This window comes from Oryctolagus cuniculus, chromosome 9, assembly GCF_964237555.1.
Source record: "Oryctolagus cuniculus chromosome 9, mOryCun1.1, whole genome shotgun sequence".
NCBI lineage: Eukaryota > Metazoa > Chordata > Mammalia > Lagomorpha > Leporidae > Oryctolagus > Oryctolagus cuniculus.
In genome coordinates, this window is record NC_091440.1 from 109426906 (window position 1) to 109441898 (window position 14993).

Consider the following 14993-nt stretch of genomic DNA (forward strand, 5'->3'; position numbering starts at 1 on the left):
ATACAAGAGGACTTCAAAATGTTTTTGGAGAAATGGAATGAAAGATGTTTATTTTGGCGCACCAATAATCTTGAAACCTGTACATAGCTTTCCCCTCACCTCCCACAGTCCGCATTTTCCGTGGCCTTTTTGAAGACCTCCAAGTACTTTGCTCTGTATGTTGTAGGTTCAGACTTTAATCAAATGTGGAAGTTGGGCTGTTGACTTTCCTCTTGCGTATGCGTTCGTGCATCTCTGCATGTATTTGTGTACACGTCCCTGAATAATTCAGCCTTTCACCCTTCCCGAAATGATATGCCGTTCTACAGCTTGAACTTTTTGTGGTTCTCAGAGAATCATTGGAGCAAATGTGTTTGTCAGAAAGTGAACACACAAGCCCTTCCCAGCACTCACTACTGATTTTGCTGAGTTTCCATCGTGAGAACTTGAAATTCCTTTCACTTTTCCTGTGATGTGCTCATTTCTGATCTGAAACTGTAGCTGAAAGCTAGACTTGGTAATCATTCACATCAAGAAAGGAGTGAATTGCTCTAAAAAAGAAGTCAGAGGCTAAAAATAGCTTCCACACTAAGGCCCTGTTACTTTTCTACCTAGGGAATCAAGACAAAAATATGTCCAGGATTGAAATGACATAGCTCAAGTCATGCAACCATTAGGCTGCCTGTTATTTCCTCTTTTCTTCCAGAAGGAAAATGTATAATAGAATGTAGAAAAAGTTCCCCAGAATTGTTCAGATAATTACTGAAATAACTTTCAGGTTTTAGTGTGACTGGCTGCAAACTTGAGTCTCTAGAATGGTTCATTTCTCAGTTTTCCAGATAACCACATTGTTACTCAAAGATTAGTTAGTGGAGGCGGTTCCACTGTATCAGATAACAAGTGTAAAGAGAATTGCTGAGAAGTGATCAGTGATTTGGCTTGTGTCCTTTACAAGGAAAGGAGTCAACAAAATCTTTAAGAAGTCAGGTTTTGTGACGTATCAACCAAATGACATGAGTTTTGAAAAGGTTTTGCTCATGGGACTTTTTTCCTCTATAATATTACAAATGCTCTGTCTACCTTTAGACTTCTCTGCTTTTATATGAATGCAAAAAAAAAAAAAAAAAAAGGCAGGAGGTTAACTAGGAATCGCTCCTTTTCTCTCTTCCTGACATAGAAAAACCTTCCAATAAATAAGTACTGAGTGAAGGAACCAGTGTGTAAGTTATAATTTATCACAAAGTGGATTCACACAAGTGTGGTTGTCATCCCCTCCCATGTAGTAGATGCAGCTGATTTTGTTTTTCAAGTTCAGATTATCTTTGTCATTTGTAATGCCATTTTTTAAAGAAGAGCAAACATTTGGAGTTTCTCTTAGAATAGATCTTGTGTTCAGCAGCCTGTAACAGTTTTTACTGCTCCCGGACAACAGCAGATTCACTCAAACTCATTCTGTGATAATAACACTTTGAGAAGCATATTAGTTCTTTCTTGGAAATAACAGCCAAAAGCTGTGAATAATTTAATTATAGTTTTTATTGTAAGTATATTGGGTAGCTCATTAGTTCAGTTAAAAAATATATAACAGAAGCCATGGGACACTTAGCAAAGGGCTTAGCCAGAATGGTGCCATAGGATGCCAGCCTGGCATGGCAGGGCTGCCAGTGGACACTTGGGGCATTGGCCACTCCTTTAAAGTTCAAAGACCAGGACTGGTGTATGTATGATTGGCTGAGCCCAGCCATGTTCCAGGGAGCAGATGAGAAAGTTCTGCCTGTCTTCAGATTCCCCCAAACAGGAGGGATGTGTGGAGGCCGAGCAGACAGAAACACAGAAGTCCAGTACAAGGTCGTCAATCGTTGTGCAGCAGTGTGTTTCTTCTTGTTCCGTGCCCTTGGTAGCTTTATTCATGGCAGCGTTTAGCAGTTCCACATTGGCACTGCCCCAGGTCAGCACTGTGAAGGTGAATGGGTTGTCTTCTTTCGCCTACCTGCAGTTACATGTACGAGGTGTTAGCAAACTATTCAGCTCTCAATGGGTTTTTGTTTCCAAGCTCTGACAGCATGCTAGGAAGCCCTCTACACCATGAACAGTGGCAGAGTCCTGCTGCAAGAAAGGGAAGAGCCTTGCTTTTTAACACATTCAAAACACGACCCCTTGGGAATGGTTATTTTCTTTTCTAGAAACTGCTTTTAATCATTTCCAATAAATATTAATTAGCATGAGGACTGTGAGGGGTCTCAGAGGTCTTTCAACCTGTCACCACATCATGAGTGTCTCTGGCATCCCAGATACAACAGGGCGTGTGCACTTCTGCTTGACTGTCTTCAGCAAGGACCCAGTCCCGGTCCCTTTCCCTTCCCAGTCTTTTTTTTCTCCATGATTCTGGAGACAGACAGAACTTTAGAATCTAATTTATATTCAATTCTGGGTGTTGCCATTTATCCAAGGTGGGACTACTTTGTGCATCAGTAATTTTCTACTAATACGAGCAAAGTAATTGTTGAATGAGTAAACAGGCAGTGGCTTTGTTAATGTGACATACGGTTATGGTAGCATTTTAGTGTTTGTAGTACGCATATTGATCCTTTTTACATTGCATGAAAGTGAGAGTCAGATTTCTCCTCCCTCATTCTTTTGTGGGTCTTAAAAAAATATTTACCTATACATTTGACTCCATGAAATTTTACTTAGATTGGTTGAGATAATTCTGATCTTAGGACTGCCATCCCATCCTGTAATCTCTTCTTTCCTATGTCATGTCATTCAGATTAGTTTTCCCTCTGTGTAACGTTTTTGAAGGAAAAAAGAATGGATAGGAGACCATCAGTGAGAGTGAGTCCTGTGGCATTTCACTAGAGACTGTCCTCTAGGTAGGCAGAGACTGATGTTCAAACAAGTATATTGTAATGATATAATGTTTCAAGACAAATCTCTTTTTTATGCTATATATGCATATCATATATATCCAGACTGATAATTAACAAGTATATTATGATTATATAATGTTTCATGACAAAAAAATATCTTTTTTATGCTGTATATGCCATCAGTGCCATATGGTCATTTTTGCCAGTGCTTAACATACACAATGATACTACACTTTAATTTAATCCATAGGAAAATGTCAAGATAGATTATGAAATTACTCACTGAAATCAGAATGTGTTCCCTGAGAATCTTTACCACATATCATCGTCCACTTTGCTAAATCTGCTCTTGATGAACCTAAAAATTTAGAGTTAGGCTTTAGGAAGAGGTCTTCTTCGGTCAATGGCAAGAAACAGGTAGGAGGTGGTTTTTTTTTTTTTTTTTTTTTTTTTTTTTATTTGAAAGGTAGAGTGACAGGGAGAAATCTTTTACCTATTGATTCACACCCCTACTGGTTGCCAACAGCCTGACCTGGACCATGTGGAAGCCAGGGGCCAGGAACTTCATCCTAGTCTTCCACATGGGTGGCAGAATCCCCAGTTCTTGAGCCATCATTTGCTGCATGCCCAGGTGCATTGGCAGGCAGAATGGATCAGAAGCAGAGCACCAGGGACTCCAGCCAGCTCTGATGTAGGATGCTGGCATTGCAAGCAGTGGCTTAACCAGCTGTGCCACAGTGCTCACCCCTAAGAGGAGCTTTTAACCTGAAAGGATAGCTAAAACATATCTGGTTATCTACCAGTAAGAGAGCATGTTTTATTCTCTTACTCAGCATTCTCTGCATACTTGTGTGTGTGTGCTTGTGATAATGGGTTTTACACTTTGTTTTTTGATTTTAAAATTGACTCCGTAGAATGTTCATTAATATAGTGGAAAGAGATTTGGGGGTCACTGGGCAATGTTTGTAATCAGTCTATTATGTAGAATGTTCAAGGTAATGAGTTGAGTAGATCAGCTTACGTTGGCTATAAGCTATTTTTTCTAAACATTTTTCAGAAAATTCTCTAAAAATAATTTACCACCATGACATCCAAATAATGTTAGCTTGATTTGTATGTGTATGAAATCATATATGAGATAACCTCATGTATGTTGATGTGAAAAATTAGTTTTTTTTAAAGACTTATTTACTTGAAAGAATTACACACAGAGAGAGGAGAGGCAGAGAGAGAGGTCTTCCATCCGATGGTTCACTTCCCAAATGGGCGTATCGGCCGAAGCTATGCCAATCCAAAGCCAGGAGCCAGGATCTTCTTCCAGGTCTCCCACACGGGTGCAGGGGTCCAAGAATTTGGGCCATCTTCTACTGCTATCCCAGGCCACAGCAGAGAGCTGGATCAGAAGAGGAGCAGCCAGGACTAGAACTGGCACCCACATGGGATGCCGACGCTTCAGGCCAGGGCATTAACCCGGTGTGCCACAGCGCCAGCCCCGAAAAATTAGTTCTGTGTGTAAGAAAAGTAGGGTAGATGTATGTGTGTGTACACAATACGTGTATACTGACTAGCTTATGAAGGCAGGGGGGTTTTGAAGGGCCCGAGTATACCATGCTAAAGGGGACATTCTGAAAAGTTGTGGGATGCCCTTCAGGGAACTTAATCAGGGAGGGAGTGTGAGAGCACAGAGGGTGGAGTGAGTTAAAAGCTGTTGCGGTGATCCAGGTGAGAATGAATAGAAGTGCAAACCAAGTCCAGGTCCTTGGGGATGGAACAGAAGGGAAATATCCAAGTGAGAGTAGATCGAATGGGCAAGAATAGTGATCAGAGGAGGAAGGGTTGGGAAGCAGACAAAACGGTTCCCCGTGGAGCCCATTGTCTCCTGTAGCCAGGTGCAGAGGCAGAGCCTGGAAGGAGGCACCCAGAGATGTAGGAGAGAAATTTGTGGAGGGAGCCGGCAAGGAGAATTTCAGGCAGAGAGTAACACTTCCACCAAGCAAGTGCTGCCAAGAATCCAGGTAAGATGAGGACCAAAGACCTCCTTGGCTTTTTCAAGTAAGGAAGTCCTGCGGGATCCAGACAGCACACTTGCCGAGGCCAGCAGAGGCAGGTGGATACTCACTGCTCTAGCTTGAAACGGTGAAGCAAGTGGTTATGGATGACTCTGTGAATGTGGATTGGCCTTGAGAGATAAGCTAGAAGCTGAGGACAGCTATGGGCAGAGGGAAGTGTTTGGCTGGAATTCGGGTTTTTTGTTTGTTTTGTTAATGAAAGATATTTGGCCATGCACAATTGCTGGTTAGATAAGACTTGGAGAATCGAAAATAGAGGAGAGGAGAACTTAGGGGTCATTTATGGGACAGGGTCCTTGCAGAAGTGGAGGGGAAAATGAGAAGCAAAGTGAAAATGCAGGTATTATTTAGTTTTCAATAGGAGGCTGGACATTTCCTCTACTGAAAAGGAAAGGCATGTGTGAGCAGAAGATAATTGTGTGAGCGCAGGCTTAATAATTTATAGACTCCTCACCTCATTGCCCCATTTTTCTGAGAAGCCAAAGACAGAAGAGGAAGTAGGGAAATGGCTGGTTGAGCCAGAGAAATATTGCTTGGCAGCTTGGAGGCCTGGCCTGGCCTCCTGGTGAGACACCCTGGTTTGTATTGTTCAAGTTTGTCCACCTGTGTGGTCTCCCCCTGGGCTGGTCAATAGCAGGTGTGCTGTATCCCACTGAGATGTGACAGTGAAGCAGAGAAGGGAGCAGTGAGCCACATGGCTGTTTGGCTTAAAATGTGTTCCAAGCAGAGACAGCAATTAGGGCCGTTAGGAATATTCTTGGAATAGTAAAAGGATCAGTGAGGAAGTGAGCCTGTCTGAGAGGACTGGCACCTGAGGGGAGGTTAGGTTTCTAAAGACTTTGGCTTTTATTTTGCCAATGGGAATTTTAAGCAAAAGACTGACAGGGTCCAACTTTGATTTTTAAAGGGTCATGGTGGCTGCTTAAACAGAGTAGGAGGAGGGAGAGTAGGAAAGGGAAGGGGACTGTGCAGAAAGAGAGGCCTGTTTCTGTTGGGTGTCTGGTAACAGTCATTCTGCCAGGACACGATAGGTTGACCCAGACGTGCTCCTTGCCTACCGTGTTCCTATCTCAGGGCCTTTGCACTTGTAACTTGTCCTGTCTGGAATCCCTTCTCCCTCTTCTTTAGAACCTGCCCATCTGAGGCCCTCATGGTAACTTCACTCCATCCCTAGTATACCATTTCCATGACTTTTCCCCTCTGTCACACTTACCACCATTTGACATGTATTTTACTTGTTTATTCATTTATCGCCTGGAGTTTTTTAAAACCAGAGTATAAGCTCCATAAGTAGTTTTTTTTTCTGCCTTTTCCGTTGCTGCACCCCTGCTGCCTTGGGCAGTGCTGACACTGAGGGGGTGCTCAGTCCTTCCCTGTTGAGTCAGCTGAGGAGTACAGCTCTCCATTACTGTTATCACCAATTCCACTTCCACCATTATAATTAGTAAGAATGGTGGCAGTGCTCGTATTATTTTCTTTATATTACCATATGTCCCTTTTGGAAAGGCCTGCTGCTTCAAGCTTTGCATACCTTCTGTGCGGAGCAGAAGTATGTCACTAAGCCTTGGAGTTGATTTTTGGCTTCTGCCATAGCCAGCAGCCTTGCGTTGGGTTTGTGTCAGCCTTTGCATCTTTTTTTAGTCGCGTTGCTCACGTTCTTCGCGGTCCTCTAGCTTCAATTCTTGAGTAACGCTGGACGTTGGAGTTAGCTGGGAACTTGAGAACCAGATGAAGGATACTGCCAATAGCATGCCTTATGTGGTTGGCACCTAACGCTGGCACTTGGTTTTAGCAGACTTCATTGCATCATTCAGCCATTGGCTACAAAGAGTGACCACATATTCTGGGGGGAAGGGAGGATGGAAGCTGTTCTAGGGGGCTTTAGGAAGGGCTAGGATTCTTGTGTTTTATAGGTCTGTCTGCATTTTCAATATTCTTGAGATTATTCTAGGCCTTATGTATCAACCATCTCTGAATATTACTTTGGGAGGAGTATGATACGATGCTATCATTTCTGGTCTTTTCGAACCCTGTCTCATTTTTTATACTATTTTTCTTGCCTGAAAGTCGTGTTTTGCAATATTTTCTCTACCACAAAATCTGTATCAATTAAGTACAACTTGATTTGTTTCCCCACTTTCCCCTAATTAAAGACACATATGATCTGCTAATTCAGAGCTTCTGGTATCATAAAAAAAAAAAAAAAAAAAAAAAACTGAAAATAGAACCTGTCACTGACATAATTCCAAAATAAAATCAAAGAACTTCTAAGACTTAGTCCTTACAGCCTCATGTGGGTCAGTATAGAACTTCTGATGTTTTCAAGTACACAAATATCCTTTTTGAAAACAGTCGGTTCAGTTCTAGAAGAAAGAGTTTTGGTTTTTTCACATGAAGAACTTAAGTTGTAAGGGAAGAGATGCAAGTAAGGGAAGAGAGCATTGCATCAACATTCGGCACCGCATTTCTGCCCCCTAAACAGATACGCAATGTTGGGCAAATCACCTGGAGAAGGTTATGTGAAAGTATTGGAAGACAGGATTCCTAAGACCCTGCCGGCACTGAGGGACTGTGATTCTTTGTGCACATCCATGCCTGTTACTTCTTTTTGCAGCACTCAGAGTTCATGAGAGCCGTCAGGAGAAGTATGACTGGAGAGAGAGCGCAGTTGGCAGTCACTTCTAGTGCTCTCCCTGGGGAGAATATCCACTCCCTTTTTAAACACCCTGAAAGCTTTCTTCTCCAAGTGCCCACATAATTAATACTGTTTGATATTGATTAAACACTGAAATGACCAAATGATAGAGTTGGAAGAGACTTTAAGGAATTACTGAGTTTCAGTTACATCCCCCAGACTCCTAAGGGTCTGTTAGAGTATGGGGTGGATCTCTGCGCCAATTCTTGTATTCCAGATGTCCCATGGAAATTCTGTCTTTGGTTAAACGAGCTTTGGAAGCATCAGATTGCTCTGCTGCAGTTATAAATGTGAAAGTCAATCAGTTTTTGTAACTGCTCTTGGGTTAGTAAACTATTTAAAAACAAAGTGTCTATAGTTACATTGTCCAGTATGATGGCCACTGGCCATATATGACTATTGAACACTCAGTGTGGCTAATCCTTATTGAGCTATGCTATAAGTGTAAGCCACCAGCAGATTTCAGAATCTCTTAGCATGAAAACTAAGTATTTCATTAATGATTTTATATTGATCACCTGTTTAAGTGATAATGTATTCAATATTTGGGGTTAGATGACAGTTCATTAAAAGTAACGTCAACTGTTTTTACTTCTTTTTACCATGAGAACTAAAGTGTTTAAAATTATATTACGTGGGTCACATGATATTTCTATTGGAAGCTGTGGTCTAGAGGGTGAGACTCCAGAAATGAAAAGTTTGGAGCCCCCTCTTTCATTTGGCAGACCAGAGCAGAATCAGAGAGGTTTGGCCACTTGTTCAAGATTGCAAAGTGAGTTGGTAGCTGAGCCAAGGCGAAGGCCAGTTCAATTTCCATGACCAAAAATGAGCTGATGGGATGATAGCAGTTTGCTTTGCCTGAAGTCTGAAACTGTTGCTTGGGGTAGAGACTGAAGACATGGAGTAGAATATGAGCAGTTTTGCAAAGCATAAGCCCCAAGTGATATCAATCCAGTATCAAATGCAACTGAAAATCTATTAAAGGAAAGAAAACAAGCCTTCCTGTAAAAGACTGAAAAATCCCCGTTTTGATTCTTGAACGCATTCCTTTCACCCCAACACCCTGGTGTGAAACATGAATTGCCAGAGAAAAGCACAATAGGAAAACATTTACAAGGAGTCCTGCTTCATGCTTTCTCCTTCAACACAGCAAGAGTCTCTTCAATAAACGCCCACCCAGAGACCAAGTCTGCCGGGAATAACTTGTTTCTCAGTCCCCAGGCAGTTCATTTGACATCACTTCCATGGGCATGGGGACCCCAATGTGTTTAGGGTGGAGCTGCATTAATGTTAACTTAATTCTTGCTCTAAAAGGTTCTAAAACAATTTTTTAAAAATCTTAAACGAGTAAGACTCTAGGGTGGCTGTTAATCACAAGTTAAAACAATAGTTCAGCCGCAAGTGGGATCATCTTTTATTTCCCCCACCACGGTGTGTAGCCTCAAAAACAAAAACAACCACCTGGAAAAAGTGGTCTGTGGGGTGCGGCACCATCATGGAGCAGTTGAGGAACCTTGTGATGGGAGGGGAGGGGAGGAAGCTGCATTTGGATTACGAGGTTCTTACTCCCTCTTCTTCCAAACCATCGTTTCTCCTCTGATGGCTTTTTTTGGTTTTTGTAATTATTGATATAATGGTATATGGAGTTTAAAGACCAATCCTACAAAGCTTCTTAGAAGAAATTCCAGCCCCTCTTTTCCTCCCCTCACTGTTGATGTGCTCCTGCCCAGAGATAACCACATTCAAATATTTTAACTGATTCTTTCCACATTTGTCTCCAATTCTTAAATCATACACTTATGTTGCTACTTGTTTTTCAATTTTAGACATCAACATTTTTAAACTTTATGTATGTATATTTTTTTGAAAGGCAAAGAGACAAGGAGAGATAACTCCCATCCGATAGTTCATTCCCCAAATGCCCACAACAGCTGGGACTGAGCCAGGCAGAAGTCAGGAGGCTGGAACTCCATCTGGGTCTCCCCCATGGGTGGCATGGACCCACGTCCTTGAGCCATCACCTGCTGCCTCCCAAAGTGTGCATTAGCAGGAAGCTGGAATCTGGAATGCAGCCAGAACTGTATCCCAGGGACTCCAATTCTGCTATACCAAACACCAGCCCCCTTATCTGTTTGTGGAAGATGGAACCTTGTCCATTTGTCCCCTACACCTGATGTAATCATAATTTTTGGATAGAGCAATACTTAGTGTTTACCTACTGAAATTTTAAAAATGCTACTTGAAGCCAAATCACAAACTCTCTTGTGGTTATTTTTCCTTTTCTGTCACTTTTCATTTTCCCTGGAGCTGATAACTGTGATGTTTTTATGTTGGAGTGACTGTTTTAATGTTCTTACTAATTGGTTTGTGCATATGCGAGTACTTCAAAAAGTTCCTGGGAAATGGAATTAAAAGATAAGTTTATTTTGGTGCAAAAAATTTTGAAATCCATCCATAGTTTTTTCATAATAATCATTTTCCATGAACTTTTTGAAGACCCATCATATGCATGGATTTCAATTTCTTTAGCATGAAATGAAACTTCTCTTTAAATTCCATTTTCCACGAATTACTTGAAGGGCCACTGTACTTCCTGCTAATTCAGCCCCAGGCTTCCCCCACCTCGCAGTGGTTCAGATGCAACAGGTGTTAAGAGAATCAGGAAGCCAAGTCTCCCTGTGCCTCCCACCTGCTTCAGCTCAGAGCCCAGCTGTCCTCTTAGGCCTTTTTGCACTGTAATTCTCCTTTGGATTCCGTTTATTTTCTGGTTTTAATACAGAACAGTTTCTGATAGCTTCCTGAGAAAGGCTGGAGGAGGAGTAAAGTTTCTGAGACTTCGGATGTCTTACGTTGATTCTATCTCTGTACTTGACGGATGATTTGACTGAGCATGTGATTCTAGACAGGAAGTACTTTTCCCCCAGAATTTTGAACACATTACTCCCATGCAGTTTCTCAAGTGCTACTGTCATGATGACCACACTGTTCAAGTCTTTGTCCTTTGCGTGAAACATTATCAGTTCATTTGTTTGTCCTCTAGAAGCATTTTTACTCCCCAAGTTTTAAAATTTCAGAGTGATTTGTTTTGGTCTGGGTCTGTGCTAACACAGTGATAGATGCCCTCTCTTCTTTGCTTGTTTATTTGTTTTTATTTTATTTCAAAGATGACAGAGATTTCCCATCTGCTGTTTCATTCCCTAAATGTTCTCAACAGCCAGGCTTGGACCAGGAGGAAGCTGAGCCTGGAAGTCCATCCAGGTCTCCTACATGGGCAGCAGGGACACAGGTACTTGAGCCATCACCTGCTGCCTCCCCAGGTACACGTTAGCAGGGATATGGAATTGGAAGCAGAGCTAGGACTCAAAACCCAGGCACTTCAATTTAGAATGCAGGTGTCCCAAGTGGCAACTTTACCTCTGTGCCAGACACCCACCTGATGAGTGCCCTTTCAACCTAGACATTCATTTCCTTCCATTCTGGGAAAGCTCCTCTGTTTCCTCACTGGTACCTCTAGAATTCCAGTAGTTAGGATTTGGTCCTCTACTTTTCTTATCTTTTTTTTTATATTATTTTTACCTGCTCATATTTTAAGCTCCTCTTCAGAAGTTCCCTTGACTTTCTTCCCAACACTTCTGTTTAGTGCTTATTTCTGACATCATACCTTTAATTTCCAAGTGCTCTTGTTGCATTCTTGTTCTTCATTATAGTATCTCATTCTCATTTCATGGCTGCAATGTCTTCTTATTTCTGCAAGGAAAACAATTATATATATTTATTTTTTTCTTTTCCATAGTTATCTGTGTTTTCTCCATGCTGTCATCTTCTCTTTCTTTGTTTTGCTTTTCTCTCTGCCTTTTATGCTGTCACTTCTGGTGATCCCTTGCTTATCTTTGTAGATTTCAGAGCTGATGGAGCCCTAAGGCACTGATGACAAATTCTATGTGCTTAGGTTGACTTGCTCCCTGGGATGGCCCACCTGCACATTTCTTTACGAATACCATTGGGCAGATATTGCCAGGTGTTTTGTCTTTGGCTGCTGAGATCTCCCAGAGATGGACAACTGTTCCACTAACTGTCCTGAAGGGTGAGCTGCCAACATCCTGGGAGCACAGAAGGAGAGTAAGGACTGGGCAAGGAAGGTCTCAGTGGTCAGCGTGCACAATCGGAGTCCTCCACGTGCAGATCTGCGGTTAATTCCACCTGGTCATTTTGGCATCAGCTCTCTCTCATGTAGCTGGTAAGCGTCTAATCTGCTGTGGCTGGGGAGGGGCAGAAACTCGACTGCCCGGATTTTCAAATGTAAGGATTACCCAACTCCCATCCCTTTCAGAGGTTCTGCTGTGTGAATCTGGTGATGTCTCGCCTTGGCGTACTGTGAGTTTAGAAATGCACAGTCTTGGATCTACAAAATAAATGACCACTGTGTCATCTGCCTTCGGGTTTCTGGGCTGTCTCCCCTGCCATTATCTCATCTCCCGTTGTCTCTGTCCTTGCGGGTTTGTGCTTCTTAAAAATCTCTTCAGTGTTATTTTAGAGGAATTTGGAGAAAGAAAACAGAGCTAAAATTAACTTTGTCCTCTGATGAATTTTGATGGTATCTCTGCCCAAGGGAGATTGTCCAAAATATATGGGTTGTGTGTGTCAAGCTAGAACTTCTCAGAAGGAAAACTTTTTGTCCAATGAAACTACTCCTGTTGATAATTTTTTTATCCATAGATAAGTACAACTTGTGTCACCTGTTTTGCCCCTGAAGAATTCCTATAAGGTGCTGTTTAAGAGACGGGTAGTTGTAGCTTTCTAATCCTAGGTCTAATTGATGAGGACAAATTGTTACATCTGTAACAATTGTAAGAACGTGTAAGAAATCTGTGAAAGGATTTAAATAAAACCTAATTAGGGCTTTTGTAATTCAATGAAGAATTCAATATGTAAACTAGTTAATCCAAGTAAAACTCTTAGAACCATGGCCAACAGTATGCATACTATGTATGCTTTCATTGCTACTGTTGTTTTCTGTCATACATTTTCCAAGAGTTATAGATAATGGTTTCCAAAACTACCTACACAAAAGATTCACCTGGTGACTTTTTAAAGAAGATTCCATTTCCCACTTGAGACCTGGTTAATCTGAGTCTTCAGGAGTGGATTCCAATGACATAACAGCAGAGCTTCAGTTTTCGGGGGAAGAAATGAGACATTTTGAGAACCTTTCTGGGGGATTGTCACATCACTGATGGAATTTAGCATGTGAATGGTGCTTTTGGAAGACAGCAAGATGAATGAAGCAAAGGACTTCTTGGAGCTGAGATAAAAGCCAACTATGTGAGAGCACTTCAAAAAGATGGTGGAAAGGGGCTGGCGTTTTGGCATAGTAGGTAAAGCCGCCACCTGTAGTGCAAGTGTCCCATGTGGGCACTGGTTTGAGTCCCACTGTTCCACTTCCCATCCAGCTCTCTGCTATGGCCTGGGAAAGCAATGGAGGATGGCCCAGGTCCTAGGGCCTCTGCACCCACGTGGGAGACCTGGAAAAAGCTCCTGGCTCCTGGCTTTGGATCAGCACAGCTCAAGCTGTTGTAGCCAATTGGGGGAGTGAACCAGTGGATAGAAGACCTCTCTCTCTCTCTGCCTCTCCTTCTCTCTATGTGGAACCCTGACTTTCAAGTAAATAAATAAATCTTTTTTTAAAAAAAGTTGGTGGAAAATAGAAATAAAAGATAAGTTTAGGGGGTAGTTGTTTAACCTAGTAGTTTGGATGCCTTTATCCAGTATCAGAGTTTGTGGGTTCTATTCCCAGCTCCACTTCTGGCTCCAGCTTCCCACTGATAAAGACCCTGGCAGGCAGCAGTCATGCCTCAAGTACTTGGGTTCCTGCCACCTATGTGGAAGACCTGGACTGAGGTCCCAGCTCCCAGATTTTTCCCAACCTAATAAAAATATTTTTAAGTTTGTTTTGGTGTGAAAAAAAGGATTTTGGTGACCATGCATTATTTTTTCATAGTATGCATTTTCTATGGACTTTTCAAAGACCATGGGGTTGCGTGGATTTCAAAATTTTGTTTTGCATCAAAATAAACTTTTTTTAAAAAAAGATTTTTTTATTATTTAAAAGGTAGAGTTAGAGACAGAGGCGGTAGGGGGTAGGGTGGGAGAGAGAGAGGGAGAGAGGTCTTCTATTTCCTGGTTCATTCCCCAAATGGCCACAAAAGCCAGAACTGGGCCAGTCCAAATCCAAGAGCCAGAAGCTTCTTCTGGGTCTCCCACATGGGTGCAGGAGCCCAAGCACTTGGACCATCTTCCACTGCTTTCCCAGGCCATTAGCAGAGAGCTGGATCAGAAGTGGAGCAGCTGGGACTCGAACCAATGCCCATATGGGATGCTAGCACTGCAGGCGGTGGCTTTACCTGCTACACCACAGCTCTAGCCCCCAAAGTAAACTTTAAATTTCATTTTTCCACAAACATTTTACAATACCCTTGTATAAAACTTGGAAATCAAGACAGTATGCCTGGGTCTTTTTCTGTACAGAACATTTAGGCAGTGTCGCTCCCTGTGTTTATGATTTTGACGCTGTTGTTTAAATCACCTTTTACCTGGGTTGGAGAATTAGTAGAAAGTGCATTGATTACTGCTCTTCCAGTGGCAGGCATTTCTGAAGCATTGGCCAGAATCAGCAAAGCATTTACTTAAAACAAAATCCACACTTGAATAGGCTCCCCCGTGAGTCTGAGACGGATTATGTTAAATTAATCCTTGTCCCGATTTCAGGTCTCACCTTCTAATGGAGTTCGGTTTTCATTCATCTACTGTAAAACCAAACAACCTTTATTTGTGGCTGAGCTGAGGGAAAGAGGGGAGGAAATAAGAGCATGAATTTTTATTTCTGTGTAAGTGATACAGAAGATCTCTAAATGGTGACTTTATTTGAGAATTATAAACTGTTTAACCGAGCAGTGTTGGAAGAATAACTTAATAGAAATCATATTTGGGTATACTCAGGGAAAAGGTGGTAGACACAAAATTGCACAACAATGAAATTCATGCACCTACTATTTACATTTTGAAAAATTTTTTAAAGATTTATTTATTTTATTTGAAAGGCAGAGTTAGAGAGGGAGAGACAGAGAGAGATCTTCCATCTGCTAGTTCACTCTCCAAATGGGCCAGTCCAAATCCAGCAACCTTGACCTTCTTCCAGGTCTCCCACATTGATGCAGGGGCCCAAGCAATTGGGCCATCTTTAGCTGCTTTCTCAGGTACATTAGCAGGGAGCTGGATCAGAAGTGGAGCAGCTGGGACTCAAACCAGCACCCATATGGGATGCCAGCACTGCAGGTGGTAGTTTTACCTGCTGTGCCTTAGCTCTGGTCCCCACATCTTGAA

General features: G+C 42.1%; 1 protein-coding gene across 9 annotated transcripts in view; it reads left to right on the forward strand.

Moving 5' to 3' along the window:
• Positions 1-14993, forward strand: part of ETV6 (ETS variant transcription factor 6) — a 271165-nt gene that overhangs the window by 148035 nt on the left and 108137 nt on the right. The gene's annotated exons all lie outside the window — the stretch shown is intronic.